Raw genomic sequence first — 19094 nt, 5'->3', positions numbered from 1 at the left:
GTAAATCCTGCTTGATCATAGTATATTATTCCTAGTAATAACTTGCTGTAATTATTTTGTTAATATTTTATTTAAAATGTTTTCATCCATATTCATTAGGAAAATTGGTCTATAAATTTCTTTTTCTGTTTTGACTCTCCCTGATTTAGGTATAAGCACCATGTTGGTGTCATTGAAGGAATTTGACAGACCTTCTTCTGGACTTCCAAGTAGTTTATATAGAATTTAAACTAATTGTTCCTTGAATGTTTAGTAGCATTCACTTATGAATCCATCCGACCCTAGAGAGTTTTTCTTAGGTAGTTCATTGATGACTTATTCAATTTCTTTTTTTCTGAGATAGGATTATTTAAGAATTGGACTTCCTTTTCTTTTAACCTGAGTAATTTGTATTTTTGTAAATATTCATTCATTTCACTTATTTTATCAAATTTATTGACATACAGTTGGGCAAAATAGTTCTGAATTATAACTTTAATTCCCTCCTCATTGTTGGTAAATTCACTTTTATTATTTTTGATATTAGTAATCTGGTTTTCTTCTTTTTTTAAATCAAATTAACCAAAGTTTTATCTAACTTGTTGCTTTAATTTTAGTTCAATAGTTTTCTTACTTTCAATTTTATTAATTTCATTTTTAATTTTCAGAATTTCTAATTTGGTATTTGAGGATTTTTAATTTGTTTTTTCTCTAACTTTTTTAGTTGCATGCTCAGTTCATTGATCTCCTCTTTATTTTTATTTATGTAAGGATTTAGAGATATAATATTTCCCCAAATAACTACTTTGGCTGTATCTCATAAGTTTTGGTATGTTGTCTCATTGTCATTGGCTTGGGTGAAATACTAATTCTTTCTATGATTTGTTGTTTGATCCACTGATTTTTTAAAATTAGGTTATTTTATTTATAATTAGTTTTACATCTATCTCTTCATGGCCTTTTATTGCATGTAATTTTTATTTTATTGTGGTCTAAAAAGGCTGCAGTCAATATTTCTGCCTTTCCACATTTGATTATGAGATTTTTATGCCCTAATACATGGTCCATTTTTGTGTAGGTGCCTTGTATCACAGAATAAAAGTATATTCCTTTCTATCCCCATTCAATTTTCTCCAGAGGTCTACCATATTTAAATTTTAAAACATTCTATCCAACCCCTTAACTTCCTTCTTGTTTATTTTCTGGTTAGATTTATCTAATGCTGGGAGAGGGAGATTGAAGTCCCCATCCCAATTTTTCTGTCTATGTCTTCCTGAAACACATTCAGCTTTACCTTTAAGAATTTGGATATTATACTACTTGGTGCACACACATTTAGTATTGAAATTATTTCATTGTCATTGGTTCTTTTTAGGATGATATAGTTTCCTTCCTTATCTCTTTTAATGAGATCTATTTTTGCAGCTGCTTTGTCTGATATAAGGATTACTACTCCTGCTTTTTTCACTATAACAGCTGAGGCATAAAATATTCTGCTCCAGCCTTTTACCTTTACTCTGTCTCTCTGCTTCAAATGTGTTTCTTCTAAGTAGCATATTTTAGGAATCTGCTTTCAATCCTTTCTACTATCCACTTCCATTTTATTGGAAACTTATAAGCAGTATATTTTAGAAATCCACTTTTTAATCCTTTCTACTATCCACATCCATTTTATTTTCATCCAATTCATATTCACATTTATACTTACTAACTCTTATTGCCCTCCACAATATCTCCCGTTCATTTGTATTTTACCCCTTCATTCGCCTTATCCCTCCTCCCCAGTGTTTTGCTTCTGAATACCATGTCCATCAATGTGTTTTCCCCCTTCTATCACCACTCTCCTTTTTCTTTCCCCTTTCTCTTTTCCCCTTCTTCCTTCCCTCCCTTCTATCAGTCCCTTCTTCTTTCTCCTGTCCTCCTTCCTCTCCTAATGCTTGAAAGGTAAGATAAATTTCTAAACTCAACTGAGTATATGTGTTAATCCCTCTTTGAGCCAAATACAATGAGAATAAGAGTCAGGTAGTTCTCACCTCCTTCCTTCCCCTCTATTGCAATAGGTCCTTTGAATCTCTTCATAATTTACCCCCAATCAACCTTCCCCTTCCTCCCATCTGTTTCCAATGCTCCCCTCTTTTAATGAAAATTTTTTTTAGATTATTCTATCAAAGTCATGGAAATACCATAAATGTCCATACCTTCAGCCCAGGTATATTCCATTTGATAGAGCTGCAAATCTCAAGAGTTAAGAGAATATTCCTCCCAGGTGGGAATGTAACCAGTTAATCTTATTGGATAAAAGTTTTTTCTTTTCCTTTTCATGTATTTCATGAGTCTCCTGTTTGGAAATCAAATTTTCTGTTTTGCTCTGGTCTTTTCATCAGTAAAGTTTAAAGTCACCTATTTCATTGACTGTCCATCTTTTTCCCTAAAAAGAAGGCTCAGTTTTGCTGGATAGTTGATTCTTTTTTTTATGTTTTTGCAAGGCAAATGGGGTTTAAGTGGCTTACCCAAGGCTACACAGCCAGGTAATTATTAAGTGTCTGAGACTGGATTTGAACCCAGGTACTCCTGACTCCAAGGCCGGTGCTTTATCCACTACACCACCTAGCTGCCCCTTGGATAGTTGATTCTTGATTGTAATCCAAGCTCCATTGCTCTCAGGCATATCATATTCCAGATTCTTCAATTCTTTAATGTTGAGACAACCAGGTCCTGCATAATCCTGACTGTGGTTCCTTGGTATTTTAATTATTTTTTTCTGGCCTCTTGCAGGAATTTCACCTTGATCTGATAATTCTGGAGTTTGGCCCCAATATTCCTTGGTGTTTTTATTTTGGATCCCTCTTAAGAGGGAATCAATGGACTCTTTCAATGACTATTTTGCCTTCTGGTTGCAGGATATCAGGGAAGTTCTCCTGACATATCCTGAATGAAGGAATCCAAACCTTTTTTTGATCAAGATTTTCAAGTAAACCTATGATTCTTAAATTGTCTCTCTTGAATCTATTTTCAAGGTCAGTTGTTTATCAGTGAGGTATTTTACATTTTCTTCTATTCTTTTTTTTTTAATTTTGTTTAATAGATTCTTGGTGACTCATGAAGTCATTAGCTTCCACTGATCACAATCTACTTTTCAGAGATGAATTTTCTCCATTTAGCTTTCGTATCTCCTTTTCCATTTGGTCAATTCTATTTTTAAAGGAATTATTTTCTTTTTCTATTTGCCCAATTTTGTTTTTGAGGAAATTATTTTCTTTTTACATTTGTCCAATTGTATTTTTAAAAGACTTGTCTTCTTTTGTCATTTTTTGCCATATGATGTTAATTTTCTCTTGTGTGGTGTTAATTTTGTCTTGTTTTTCTTTTCTCATTTTTTTTCATTTGACTTTTAAACTCCTTTCTGATCTCTTCCAAGCAGTCTTTCTGGGTTGGAGACTAAGTCATATTCCCTTCTAAAGCTTCAATATAGTGTCCCTTCTGTCTTCCTTTTTCTGAGCTAGTATCCTTATCTCCAAGTTAACATTCAATAGACACCCTGCTTTGCTCTGGTTTTCATTTTGGAATGTTAACTTTCTCTAGAGTCTTGTGTTGGGGTAGGGGTAGTTCACAGACCTTCAGTATTGAGAACCCAAGAGGTTTTGCTTACTGAGTAAGTTACTCAGTGGTCTGACCAGTAAGGAAAAACAGAAGCTTTCTCTGGATTATCTGTGTTGGGGATGTCAGCAGCCTACTCCCTAGGCCTGAGGCTGGATCTGGACTGTCCTCTCACAACTCAGGCACTGTCAGGCTGTCAGGGCTAGAAACAACAGAGGCTCTCTTCTCTGGACAGTAAGCACTGGGGAAGTCCACAGTCTACATCCAGGTGTTGGGGAAAGGTGAAACCACCTGGGGCTGTTTCAATTTTTGTACTGGAGAATGCCAGGCCATCCCATAGGAATGCCAGGGGCTCCACTGAGAATAAAGTGTGTGGGGGGAGATGGGGGGTGGAGGGGGTACAGACGTTCTTGGTTCAGGCTGTCCAGACCAGTCAAATGGGAATCTGGGCAGCAGAGCTGGAGCTCTCCCAGTATGCCCATCACATACACTGTAAAGGTTTCTGCTCCCATCACTGAGGTTCTCAGGTTAGTCCCCCACTTCACCCTACAACCATGCTCTCTGCCCTGGGCATGCCCATGCTCACTCTCCCCTTCATCTTGCTGGAAGATGTTCCCCCTCTGTTTTTTTGTGGGTTCAGTTATCCAAAATCTGTTAAGAGGTTTTATTCTTGCAGTTCTGAGGGAAAGTCAGGAGAGTTTAAAACAGAACCTGACTTTCTCCACCATTTTGACCAGAAATTTTCACATTGAAGCAGTTTTAATGAAACTGTGATTTGGACTACCCTTTATCAAAGCAACTAATAATTATGGCCTCTAATTTGCTAAATTGAATATCTCTTTTTAACCAAGAATTACTGGTACCAAGCATATGCCCCAGAAAGTTTAAGGAAAGGGAGAAAGTACACACATAAGCAAAAGTGACTAATAATCAATAGGTCATCCCCTGCTTGACATCCCCTTCTTAAACTCAAGATTCAAAATGAGATATATATATAGAGAGAGATATAGATATAGGTATATATATAGATACATAGGAAGATATATATATATATACATATATATGTATACATGTATGTTTATGTATTTATTTATATTGCCATGGACAATGTGGGCATTTTTTGCCTGCCTCACTGCATATATTAAAAGACTTTGGTTATTGTTGTTTTCTCAAAGAGGAAGGAAGAACAGGGAGAGAGCACAGTGAGATTGTCATAGATGTAAGAAGGTCACTAGGTGGCATGGTGGATAGAGTGTTCACCCTGGAGTCAGGAGGACCTGAATTCAAATCCAGTCTCAGACACTAGTTATGTGACCCTGGGCAAGTCACTTAACACTTTTTGCTTCAGTTTCCTCATTTGTAAAATGAACTGAAGAAGGAAATGTGTTTTAAACCACTCCTATATCTATGCCAAGAAATCACCAAATGGAGTCCTAGAGAGTCAGACACAACTGAAACAGCTCAACAATAACAAAAACTCCAATTTGTTTTAAACCTCCATTTTGGGAGTGAGTTGTTTTTAGTAAGTTGTTTTCTATAATGTTTTTCAAAAATGATACAAGCATTTGTATGGTACATCACAGTAAACAACACATGTATATTCTTAAGTAACTGCCAAGGATATGTGATTCCTCTGTTAAGACAGACCACCAAGGAAAAATATTATGAACAACTTTATCAATAGTGCATATAATAATTACTAATCAAATTATGTGACAAATTAGGAATGCTTATAAATTAAAAACTGTAAAAAAAACCCCACCAAAAGTTAGTCTTCAGCCTGTCTTGAATTGCAACTGGGACAGATTCCTGTATTTCCCCATACTTGAGGTTCATACTCACTTGAAAGACAATGCTCAATGACAGAAACTTTCCAGATGACCTCTTTTTTAAAAAAAATTATTTATTAAGGCAATGGAGCTGAGTGACTTGCCTAAGGTCACACAGCTAGGCAATTATTAAGTGTCTGAGGCCAAATTTGAACTCAGGTCCTCCAGACTCCAGGACTGGCGCTTTATCCACTGTGCCACCTAGCTGCCCCCTCAGATGACCTCTTAAGCCTGGACAGAGAGGGAACTTTGTCATGAGCACTGGCAAGAAAGATGCTTACCTAACTTATAAGACTCAATTGTGGATTTATTCTCAGAAGAGGCTGGTATTTATATTGTTCACAATTTTGACATTTGATTGCATGCACTGAGAAGAAAAAATCTAATTAGTATTTCTGTTGTAGGGTTACTTAGTATATGTAATGATAAGTTGGCTATATGGGTATGTAAGAACTCTCTTATTTTGATACATTTATTCCCAGCATTTAGAACATAAATGTTTAATAAATATTTTGTTGATTGAGAGATTGCTAGGAAGCTCCTATAGGAACTTCTAGCACACTTCCAAATTAACCATCAGCCTTCTCCCTTTCAAATTCAGGTTCTTGAGCCCTTTTGACCATTTTACTTGTAGAACAGAGTCTTCTCTGCCTAACATGCCTCCTGACCAAGACTTAAAAGTTTGTTATAATGACTATAGCTAACATTTATACAATGCTCATTATGTGCCAGGCCCTGGGTAAGTGCTTTTTAATTATCATTTCATTTGATCCTCATAGGAAGGTAGATACCATTATTATTATTATTGTTGTTGTTGTTGTTGTTGTTATTCTAATTTTACAGATGAGAAAACTGAGGCAAACAGAGGTTAAGTAACTCTCCAAGGATCCACACAATTTATAAATATCAGACTGGATTTGAACTCAGGTTATCCTGACTCTAGAATCCAGGCCTAGCACTTTATCTATCAAACCACTTAGTTTTCTGGTTATAAGGGAAAAAATCATATCAATCAACAGGCATTTATTAAGAATTTTATAGCAAGCATTGGGAATTCAAAAAGAAAAAGTGAAAAGTCCCTGCCCCAGACATTTACATTCTAACATGCAAATAAATCAATATAAACAAGATACATATAAGGATAATAGGAAGATAACATTGGAAGAGAAGGCTTTAGCAGCAAGGGGATCTAGGAAAGATGAACTGAGTCTTGGAAGAAGATGAGGATTTTTAGAAGTAGAATTAATATACAAGAAGAGAGATCATTCCAGGTAAGGGGGACAGTCAGTGCAAGTCAGTATGGCTGGATCTTACAGTGTATGGAGGCAAAGGTAATGTGTTAAGAAGACTGGAAATATAGGAAGGGGTTAGGTTGTGAAATGCTTTAAATGCCATATAGTGCAGTTTACATGATCATAGAAATAATATAGATAATAATATAGATCTTTTAGAATTTATTGTGAGCACCTCAAGGATTGGAAATATCTTTTACCTCCTTTTCTATCTCCAATGCTTGGAGGGAGGGGGGCTGGCACATGTTTACTGATTAATTGATTGCTATTGAATAGAGGAAAATAAAATGATCATATTTGTGAAGTAGGTAAATTGTTTTAGCAGCTGTGTGGGAGAAAACGGAACTCTTTGTGAAATGGAATATTATCACTGTGCATGCATGATATGATTATTTCTGTATTGCTCCAAGTTTAGCATATATGTTGATGAAGTAAGTGGGAGGAAAAATAGATTTTGAGTCAGAAAAGCTAGCTCCAAATACTGACTCTCAAGTTCTTTGAGTAGGATTATTGACCCAGGAAATACTTAATACTCTGAACCATAATTCAGTTTCTTCATCTCTAAATGGGAATAATGGTGTTTCCACTACTTTACTCATAGAACTGTCATAAAGAAATCACCTTGCCCTGTAAAAACATGGATTATTACTGTGTGATGTTGCTGAGCTAGACCCATATGGAGAATGGACACCAACAGATGCCCTAATTGATTTCTGCAGAGTCAGCTACGGGGTATAATCAAAACCAGGGAGAGTAGGAGAAATGCTTTAAAGACACACTGAAGAAGTTGAGTCAGTATAGCTGGGAAATGACGATAGTGGGGAGGGCAGATCAATCTGAGGCACAGCTGAAAGGAATGAAGGAAGCAATTCATCTTTCAGCGGGAAAGCTTAACCATAATGGCAAGCTCTCTAAAGAATAGCTGATGGGAGAGCAAACAGTCCCATTCCTCTGTATTATGATGTGGTAAGACTTCAAATTATGTCTACGTCTTTGCCTCCACATTCGACTCTGAAATACCCAGCTTGCTATCATTCCCAGTTCATTCCACTTTACCTATTGATTAGAGGGGACAGAGAGTATTTATGGAGGAGGAAGGATGGTAGTGATAGTGATTTTTTTTAAAGGGTAACAGCACTAAGAAGTGTTTAAAAATACAAAGTCTAGAACAGGAAGCTCAGAGGCAAACATTAGCAGGACAGCTTTGAAATTATCTTGCTGAATTCATTATATACTTTAAAAAAACAAGATCTATGCAATGAAAGCTCACAGTTTCACATACCTCATATATAGCCTTCTTTTTCTGTTCTTTGAATATAGAAATGCTTTTATTTACTGTTTATCAAGTTCAGAATGACAAAAAATAAAATTTAATCTAAAAGAATTAACTGTAGCTTTATATACAGGATGTTATCTAAAGCCAGAGATGTTTAAAGGATTAAATAGATGTTATTTTAAAACCCAGAAAACTCCTTTATTAGGTCCCCCAAAAAAAGAACAAACTATTTTCTATTCCGAGAAATTTTTGATCTGTGTTAAGTCTTAAAGTTAAATTTCAAAGAGGAAAATTCAAGGTTGTTATCAGGGAAAAAATCTTTCTGACAATCAGAACTAGTCAAAAGTGTAATGGACTACCTCGAGAAGTGGTAGACCCTTCCTCACTAGAGGTCTCCAAGCAGAGAGTGGGTGACCACTTCTCCAGGAAATCCTAATGGGAATTCTCTAAGCATATGGTTTGCACCTGATATCTGCTAAGGTTCCTTCCAAATTTAAATTCTTTGATTCTGTGATTCTATTATCAGTCCAATAATTAGCACTAGGTCTAAAGTTCAGGAGACCTGGATTCCAATTCAAGATCTACCACTTAGTAGCCTATGATCTTGGACAAATCAACTAACTTCTGACCATTGGTTTTCTCACCTGTAAAATGATGGGGATGGACATAGTGCCCTCTAAGAGTAAAATTCTCTAGTGATCTCTATAGTTCTAAGATCCTGGGCCACTTTGATAACATTCTTCTTCCCTGTGACCTAATGATCTCCCAAAGTAAAAAGAACAAGGCTAAAAAAGAGAACTGAGCAAACTCACAAAGCCAAGAAATACAGTGAAATGGAACACCGTCAGATCCCAATGGGGCATGAGACAGGGCCCAGAATGAAGCCTGAAGTTGGGCGCCTAATGCAGGAGGTCAGGAGTAGGAGTGCACCATGTGGCTAAAACTGACTTTGAAATACTTTTTATTTTTTTGTCAACAATATAACTGGACCAAATCATTCCCAGCAGGACTGCAAAACAAAACACAAATAATTAAAACAGCTGACCTGGAACTGAGGTCACCAAAGTTTTGTTTCTATCCCCAAATTCAATTGACTTAGGCAGTTATTTGAGCCATGAAACAAGGAATATGATTCATGATAAACAGTGCTCTGAGCAAATTAAAACATTTCTACGTCATTACTTTTTCTCCTCCTAACCTCAGAGCTTAAAGTTTCATCTAATAGGTATTAGGAATGCATTTGTGTATCCCTCCCCTTCATCCCCCTTTTTTTCTTCACTCATACAGCTACCACTCTAGTCCAGGTCCTCAGAATTTCACATGAGGACAATTGTATTAGTCTTCTAATTGTTATCCCTGTCTAGGCTATTTCATATCAAATTTAGCCTTCAAATAATAATAATAATAATATTTCAGGGCAGACTTAATTATGCCACTTCTCTGCACAGGAAGTTTTTGTAGCTCCCTGTTTTTCCTAAGGTAAAATACAAGCTCCTTTGGCATTTAAAGTCCTTCATAAGGATACTCATTTATTTTTGCAGGTTGATTTCATTTTACTTCACCTTGTATACTTGAAATTTCAATCAAACCAAGCTACTGTCACCCAAACATAAAATTCAGTCTCCTGCCTCTGGATATTTATACAGTTTTTTCCCATGCCTGAAATCCTCTCCCTCTAACCTATGCCTCTTGGAATCCCTAGCTCCCTTCAAAAATCAACTCAAAGGCCATCTTCCATATGAGGCTTTCCTGATTTCTTCTATTTGTTACTGTGCTTTCTTCCACACCAAAAAATTTGTATTTTTTTTTTAAATTTATCTATGTTGTTGCTTCTTCCCCTGCAGTAGATTGCAAGACTTTTGAGGGCAGAGAATGTTTCTTTTTTTCTGCTTTCCAGTTTCATTACACTTTATTCTCTATTACATATATATATATATATATATATATATATATATATATATATATATATATCCTATACTTGTGTGCATATATGTGTGTGTATACACACATAAATAAAATCTTATAGCCTAATGGCAGCAAGATGGACACTAATGACCATGGTGCATATGGACTAATTCTAGCAAAGGTTCTGGTTATTTAGAAAATAGGACAGCCAATTATATAAACAAATCATGCATTTTGTGTTTTCAGGCTTATCTTGCAGGTTTGTTAAAGATATGTTACTTAAATTGGACTACTCTTAAATGAAAAAATCAAATTTGGATTTCTTTAATTTTAAAAATGTTAATTTAGTCACCTTGGAAATTTCTGTGTAAATCAGCATTAGAAAAATGGGAAGGTCTTCTGGTCATATGAGTCATCAACTCTGAGCTTGCTTTAACAGATCCAAGGATATGACACCAACTTACAACCAAACTCACCCCTCATCCCAAAACTTCCTCCTTCTTTCCAGTGCTGTAGAAACCCTGGCTCCAGAATGCAGCCACAAGAGCCAGATAAGTTGTTTCAGTTGCTTAAGAACAAAAACCTGCCAGGGTCATAATCCCATAGCACTAGTGCTGCAAAGCTCCAAACTGCTAGCAACAAGCCAAAGAATTAAGGAATAGAGCAAAGTGGGTAGAAACCAGGGCAGGACATTGTGTGGGAGTGTCTATTCATTAAGCTGAGGGAAAGAATACAGCATCTGACTACCCCAAAGTCACTTTAGGGCAGAGAGACTAGTAAACCAAGATATGAGAGGAACCTGGAGTGATTTCTTCCAAGAAAACTACAATAAGAGGGACAGGAGAGTGAGAAAAGGGAGGGGAAGTGGGGTAGAGGCAGAGGGAAATTGAAATTACCAATGATTTCAGGAAGAATAATAATCAAAGATCCTAACTATAAAAAGATAAATCAAAAGGAAAAATGGTAACAAGAAAAAGAAATTTGGCCTCTCAATCTAGTAAAAGAGTTCAAATATCTATAAATGAATATTAGAAAATAAAGGAAAGTGATCCAACATTTTAATAGACAGTGCACCTGTTGACTCTGAGAACAAAGAACCACAAAAACTATTTATGAGTGGTTCAAAAAGAGAGGTGAGAATTATGAAAACAGAATTTATGTCAGCAGAACAAAAATAAAGGGCAGAATAGGAAAACTGGAATCTGTAATGGCAAACCTCACCATAGGAACAAAAGAGAGAAAATAGATTGAAAATACAAATAAACAGAAATGGAGGACAATTTAGAAGAGGAGAGGCAAAAACAATAATGTTATAATAGAGAAAAAGGAAAGATTTAGATAAGAAAAAATGTATTTTGATTATACTATGATATGCAGTTTTATTGGCAGCTCAGTGAGTTAGTCCATCAGCATATATGATAGAATGTAGGTTCTTCTTACCTGTCCAGTCTTCTTATACCTTATCCTCTCCTCCCTCAATATTCTGTGAATCAATGACACTAGCTTCCTTGCTAGTTATCCTACTAGGCATTCCATCTCCCAACTCTGGGCATTTTCCCTTGCTATTCTCCCTGGATTAATATTTATACATGCACTTTAAGACTGGCAACGAGCTTTACCTATTATCTCATTCAATCATCACATCTCCCTGAGACAGAAATTATATTATACCCATTTTATAGATGAAGAAATTGAGGTTGAGAGGTGAAGTGAATTTTCACTGTCACCCAACTGGTAAGTGTCTTATACAGGATTTAAACTTGTATATTCCTGCCTCCAATTCCAGGGCTCCATCCATTGTACCACCTAGCTACTTTCAGTCTAGAGGCAATGAAGATCTAATTGAAGAGAGTGCAGACAGATGAGGTTATACAAGATATGTACAAGTAGAAAAAGAAAGATCTGGCAATTAATTAGATATGGAGGAGGAGGGAGAGTAGATAGCCAAGGCTAATACTGATGTAATGAACTTGGGAGCCAGAAAGGATGATGGGGTGAAGAAGTAAATTAAGTTAGTACCTAGGTATCAGGAATAATGGATTAAAATAGGAAACCAAAGGGTTCACATCCTCTCTCCTGCAAGCATTCTGCCCAGAAGCAGTCTCACTATTTATGTCTCTGCCCCTGTTCCCATAAAGTATTATCTGATAGTATGCTTTTTATGCTATTTGCCTTGGGCACAGATTATGGTGTTTGACCCAAGTAAAAATTCCTAATTGTGGATATGATGGTATCTCAACAAATACAATACCATTTTGCCCCTTCATTCTGGTGAGGATTTTACTACTTGGAATTTCTATATTTCTTAATATAGAGTATCTTGCCAAAAGTTTAAGACAATTCATTCACAGCCTCCTTCTTATAGAGCATTGTATTGGTCCTGGAAGAAAATTAAAATGACTTCTTTTTTTTCTGCCTGGAGTTTACAGAAGAAAGGATCCCAGATAACTCTGGGTAGAGGGCTAAAGGTGTATAGAAAGTGCTGAAGGTATGCATTGGTTGGAAATAATGCAAAAATCAGCTTCCTCAGTTCAGTGAACCTTTCCTTCACTCCATTGTTATGACACTCAGAAAAGGTCAAACTTTTGTTCTCACCCTTACCCACAATTGTTGTACTTCTAAGATCCTAAACTCTGAAATCCCTTTCTCAAATCATCTTAACCCTCCATCTTACATTTTGCCTCAAACAATGTAACTACATCTTCATGCCCACCCCTCTCTCTTTCAGCAGAAGATCTTATCTCATATTTAATTAATAAAGTAGAGATGATGGTGAGCTTAGCTCTTCTCATATTTTTTTTAAACCTCAAATCCCCTAAGCATTATTCTTTACATTCTCCTCTTTTGCATAAATCTCAGAGAAAGAGATGTGGTCCTTCTTTCAAAGCCCAGTCTTTCTTTTGTACCCTCAATTCCATCACCTCCCACATCCTTTGGGAACTTACTTCCTCCATCACTCCTTCAATATAAATTTGTGGTCTTTCTTTATCCATTGATTCCTTCCTTGTTATTTAAAAATATCCCCATATCTTCATGTATTCTTCAGAAGTCTTCGTTTGACCTGTTACTCCAACAAACTGCTATCCTATTTCTCTCTTTTATAATCAGACTCCTAAAAGAATCATCTATATATAGACATATATATATATATATATGAAACATTCGTTGCTTCTATTTTCTCACTTCCCACTCTCTTTTAATCTCTTGTTAGCTAACTTCCAACCCCACTGAATTACTCAAACTACTCTCTCAAGGGTTTTTAATAATCCATTAAATTTCATTCTTATGACTATATTCATTTTTAATGCCTTCTGAAGCATTTGATGTAGATGATCTTTTTGTCCTGAATGTTCTCTTCTCCATAGATTTTTATGACACTGATCTTTCCTGGTTAGTCTCATTTGCTAAACCATGTCCCACCCTTTTGAATATATGCCTCCTCCTTCAGTGCTCTGTCCTGCAGCGATCTCATCAGCTCCCATAGGTTCAATTATCATCTCCATGCAATGATTCCCACATCTCTACTTCTAGCACTCATCTTTCTCTTCTGTCCCATATCCCATTAGATGTCTAATAGGCATCTGGAATTCAACATACCCAAAAGACAACTTTCATTATCTTTTTCCCATTGAACTTGTATTTCTTCCCAAGTTCCCTAATTCTTTTATAGCACCACCAACCTCTTAGCCACTCAGGTTTAGAACTTTCGAGTCATCCTCAATTCTTCATGCCCATTCTTCCACTCTTCTCCCCAACCTTCCAAACTCTCCCAACCCAGCTAAAGAAGCAATTGTCGAATTTGTTGATTCAGCCTCCACAGCATCTCTCACATCTGTCCCTATTCACTTATATAATCCCACTTTGTAGGTCTTTGTATCTTCTTGTCTGTTATTGCAGTAACCTCAGACTCACTTCACCTTTCCAATCTGTCTTCCTAAAATTCAAATCTGACCATGCTCAAGCCATTATTTGGCTCAAAAATCTTTGGTGATTTCTAGAGTCTCTAGCTTAAAATATTAACTTCTTGGCTTATCACTTAGGGATATTGATAAGTTATCTCTCACCACTTATTTTATATTACTTCCCTTAATATCATTTATGATCCAACCAAACAGACCTATTTGGTTCCCAAACTTGATATTCCATTTTCTCCTTATGCATTGGTAGAGTTACCTATGTATTCCTTCCTCCTACCTTCAAGAATCCCTAGCTTACTTCAAAGTTTGGTTCATGGGTCATCTCCTACAAAAAACTCTATCCAGATTTTCCCTCTTTCTCAAATTATCATTTATATAATTATATATATATATGTTGTGGGCAATATATGGTGCAGTGGTTAAGGTACCAGACCTGGAATGGAAAAGACTTATCTTCCCAAGTTCAAATCTCTGGAATGGCTAGGTGGTACAGTGAGGGGTGGGGTGACTAGGGAGCACCATCCCTGGAGTCAAGAGTACCTGAGTTCAAATCCAGCCTCAGACACTTAATAATTACCTAGCTGTGTGGCCTTGGGCAAGCCACTTAACCCCATTGCCTTGCAAAAAAAATCAAACCTAAAAAAAAAGCCCAAGTTCAAATCTGACCCCAGACACTAAATTAGCTGTATGATCCTAACCTGTTTACTTCAGTTTTCTCATCTATAAAAGGAGATGGAGAAGGAAACGGTAAACCACTCTAGCATCTTTGCCAAGAAAACCCAAATAAGGACCCAAAGAGAAAGATATGACTGAAAAGCAACTACATGATATGTATTGTAACTCCTCAAAGGTTAAGACATTAATTCTGTGCCTGTATCCCAAATGTCTGGTAAAGTGACTTGCATATAGAAAGTTTTTGATCAATGCTTTACTGAACTGAATAATTCCTCACTTTTTTCCAGAACTGTTAGACTAATACACAGTTCTACCATCAACAGTGAAATTGCATGCCTATCTTCCCACAACCCTCCAAGTTTTATTTTTTCCATTTTTACCCTCTTTATAAATCTGATGTTGTGAAATGACATGAGTTATTTTAACTTACACTTACTTTTTTTTAATTCTTGGTGAAATTGAACACTCCTTGATGTGATGGTTGATATTTTATGTATGTATCTTCTTTAAAAAATTGTTCATAGCATTTGACCATTTGTGTATTCAAGAATGTTCTTAGCCTCGGAGATTTTTGTCAAATCTCTATATGTTAGACACTAGACTTTTTTCATAGACATTTAATGCAAAGATTTTTCCCCATCTTTATCTTTTCTTCTTATTTTGGCTGCAAATAGCCATTGCCCTTTTGCAAAAGTTTTGGAAAACTGATATTTTTGTTCATAATCTCTTCTATCCCATATCTCTAGTTTTGAAGCTAGTTTTGAATTTTTCTCTTATTCACATCTAAGACTCCTTTAATTTTTCAACTCTGTCAATAATGTATTCTCAAGACTTTTCTTAAGGACTCATAATACTTATTGTTCAATAACCAGTTTTCCATGGACCAAAAAAAAAGAGTATGAAACACATAAAAGTGGACTTTCAAAATGTTCATTTCATGGCTCACCTATAAGCTATTAGTGACTTTGGTGGAGGTTGGCTAGGATTTGATAGATCAGGGAGCAATAGAGTAGGAAGAAGGAGGAATTGGAGCTGCTTGGAATAAATGGACAACCAGATTGAGTGATGCTCCCAGGGTGGATAGTTAGAAATATAGAAAGGAGGACAATAGCTTTTGCTAGACAGAGAAAGATCAGGAAGAATGGCCAGATCATGGGTGGGCAGACTTCAGGATTCTAAGAGTTAGGAAAGGTCCAGTAGAACATAGGAGCTATTCAATATAGAATGTTCTTAGCACACGTAATAACCAGATCACCTGAATTTCCTTCATTTTCATCTTCATATCTGAGGATGAATAAATCAACAGCTGACTTCATTCCAAACTTCTTCAAGCCTCCCCACAAAGAAACTAAGTCTCTTATGCTATGGCTTTAGACTTGGTAGACCATAATATCCAAAGATCCAAATCAGATGAAGTTCAGAGATCCCAAAATATTGTACTCTGTTCCAACCATTTTATATGCACAACCTCTCACCTACCAACTCTTTGACTGCCCTCTTAAATCACCCTGTTTTTCCAGACTTTGATGCCTTGTCCTTCCCTGGGAATAGTTATGCTCCACTGGAGAAGAGAGTTTAAATTCCACAATCCCCCCAGAAGTTTTTCCTAAGAACTTTCAGGTCATAATGTAAAAAAGTTTTCTTCAACAGAACTGACTGTTCAACAAGAGAAATGGGCTTGAGTAATTCTCAAAGGGAAATCCCAAGAGAATTCACTGCTTTTCCAAACAGCTTCTATCTTGGGAACACAGTCTGTACCCAGGCAGTAGCCAGAGAAAAAAGGGCTTTCTATTACCCGACAAAAAAGTTACATAAATACACACTGTCCCTTTTGTTTTCTTTCATTTTTTTTTGAGGTCTGTTTTGAAAATAGATAATTTTACTGGGTAGTAAGCCAAGTAATGCTATTCTATCTTCATGAGGAGTTGGCTTTTGTTTTCAGAGAGAGACCATTTGTGCTGTGACTAAGTTATGCCTTTAGGACTAGGACTTATAAATGAGCTTCACTGTCCTCTTGCCTTTGGGGATGACTGCACCTAAGAAGAGCCTAGACCTTCAAGAAGAGTAAACAGCTTGCTCCCTCACCTGATATTTTCTTAAAAATCTATTTTTCTTCTCTACATTAAAGAAAGGTATTTTCAACAAATATGAGGCAGAAGTAAAGAATGCCTCAGAGGTAATTTGGTATAGCTGGACTTGATAAATTGTAGATTTAGTATCAGACAGCTGAAGTTGCTAAATTACTCACCAGTTCTGTGACCTCGCTCAAGTCATTTCTCTCAGTTTCCTCAGCTGTAAAAATAAGTAAGCTGTATTGGACAGCTCACTGAAAGGTCTCTTTCAGCTCTAACCATGTGGGCCTGTGAGTCTGGGCAGTTAGATAAGCGACCCAACCATACATGTCATGGAAACAAAAGGAAAGAGGAGAGCTGAGATGAAATAGAATAAAAGGCAAGTTGCCACTTAAAATAAGTGAAGACAGAGTCAATTATTGTGAGAGGATCGCATCCAGCAAAGGGAGGATGTGCCCACCGAGTAATTGAAAGATGAGGAATGTTTAATGACTACCGGATTAGAGAGAGCATAGAAGCATCAAGATACAATTTTTTAGACATTTATAGGGGGAGGGACAGAGAAAAAAATTCCTGGAAAGCAGTATGTATAAGGACACTTCTCTACACCTTCATCCATCTAAATTTAGGTACTTAAGTTTAATGAGGAGTGGGGACAGATGGTGTAAGAGACACATGCTTCAGTCTACCCTTGATAAAATAGCAGGATACTACCGAGTGAGGCCAGCAGTCTGATGAACAATGCACAGTGTTTATACTTTGTTGTTGAAAATCTGTTTGAAATCTTATAAGGAGAAAAGATTTTCCTACTAATATATGCTTCACGCTTCTCATTCCCAAACCACAAAACAAGGAACTCTCAGAGAAATGAGACCAAAGCAAAACTTCATTCAAATAAGGGCAATAGGATTTTCCATGCATGTTCTTTATGAAATGGAGATTGGAAAAATTTCCACAGCTCTGCCTGGCCTCAATTATGGTTCCTCAATGGCCCCAACCTTTTTGAAAAGTAATTAGTTTTTATGCAACATGCATAAACTCCTACTCTCATGAGCAGGAGTGTACCTAAAAGATGCTGTTGGAAAGCTCTACTGTTAGAAATATTATTAAATAGCATTATTAACAACAGGAAAAAAATTCTAAGTAACCCATAGGTCCAATGATTAGCAAAAGGTTGAAGAAACAATGGAATATGAATAAAATGTAATTTTTTTACTTCAGAAGAAATGGCAAATATGATGACTACAGAGAAATGAAGGCAACATAGAAAAATAAAGAGTGAGTCTCAAAAACCAAGAAGGTCTGGATTTAAGTCCTAACTAGTCACTTAACCTCTTGATGCTCTAGGCAATTCTCCAAGAAGCTAAAATGCAGAGAAGATACTGAATAGCATCATCAGAAAAAGTTTCCTCAAGAAGTATACTAATGAAATCACAGATTCAGTCCCAAGTCCAAACAAAAAAAAAATTATGGGAAGACATATGAAGGTAGTTTTTGCCATTCGTTATATCCCCAGAGCTTAGCAAAGTGCCTGTAATAAAGGAAACACATAATAAATGCTTTCTGACTTAAAATTACAGTGATGAATGAAGAACCAAATCAACTATATTATATATTTATATACATAAATATGCATTTGTATATATATATGTATGTACATATATGCATATATAAATATATACTGCCTCCAACTATATTAATGATAATATATTGTCTGATGCACATAGTAAGATCTTAGCCAACTCTTTTTTATTCATTTTAGATTGGGTGATTTCTTCAACATAGATAAATCTTTCTACCAATGAATAGGTCTTTCAATTGGTTAAGTCCTAGGGAACTGACTGATGCTCAGAGGGATCAGCTAATAAGTGTTAGAAATAGAGTAAAATCTAGAAATCTGATCTCAGACGCTTACTAGCTGTGTGACCCTAGTCAAGTCACTTAACCCTTTTGCTTCAGTTCCTCACCTGTAAAATACTAGAGAAAGAAATGGCAAACCACTCCAGTATCTTTGCCAAGAAAACTCCAAATGGGATCACAACGAGTTGAACACAACTGAGTAACAACTTTTTTTTTTGAGTTTTTGTTTGGCAGTGGGGTTAAGTGACTTGTCCAATGTCATTATTAAGCATTTGAAGCCAAATATGAACTCCTCCTGGCTCCAGGGCCAGTGCTCTCTACACTGTACCACTTAGCTGTCCCTAAGTAACAATTTCTTGATTTAAAGCCCAATATTCTATCCACCACACCTTACTGCTCCTAGAATGACCAAAAAAATAGTCCAGAAAAAATGCAAAGAAAAAATTCCATTAAGGAGACATGAAACAAAAATGGTTTATTTAGTAAATATAATAGCTGATCAGCCCACCTTAGAGGGCAGGCCTTAGAGACATGAAAGACTATGTGCAAGTTTTCTGACCTCCAACATGAACTGGCTTTGTAGCTTTGGGCAAAATCATTTATTGTCTCATTGCCTCCAGATAACTTTCTAGGCCTTAAAGTTGTACAAAATTGCCCATATGTTTTGGTAGCTGGAACTTCATCATTGGTGG

The sequence above is a fragment of the Macrotis lagotis genome, chromosome 4 (genome assembly GCF_037893015.1).
Source record: "Macrotis lagotis isolate mMagLag1 chromosome 4, bilby.v1.9.chrom.fasta, whole genome shotgun sequence".
Lineage (NCBI taxonomy): Eukaryota > Metazoa > Chordata > Mammalia > Peramelemorphia > Peramelidae > Macrotis > Macrotis lagotis.
The sequence above is the reverse complement of the archived record's forward strand: the minus strand, read 5'-3'. Positions refer to the sequence as shown.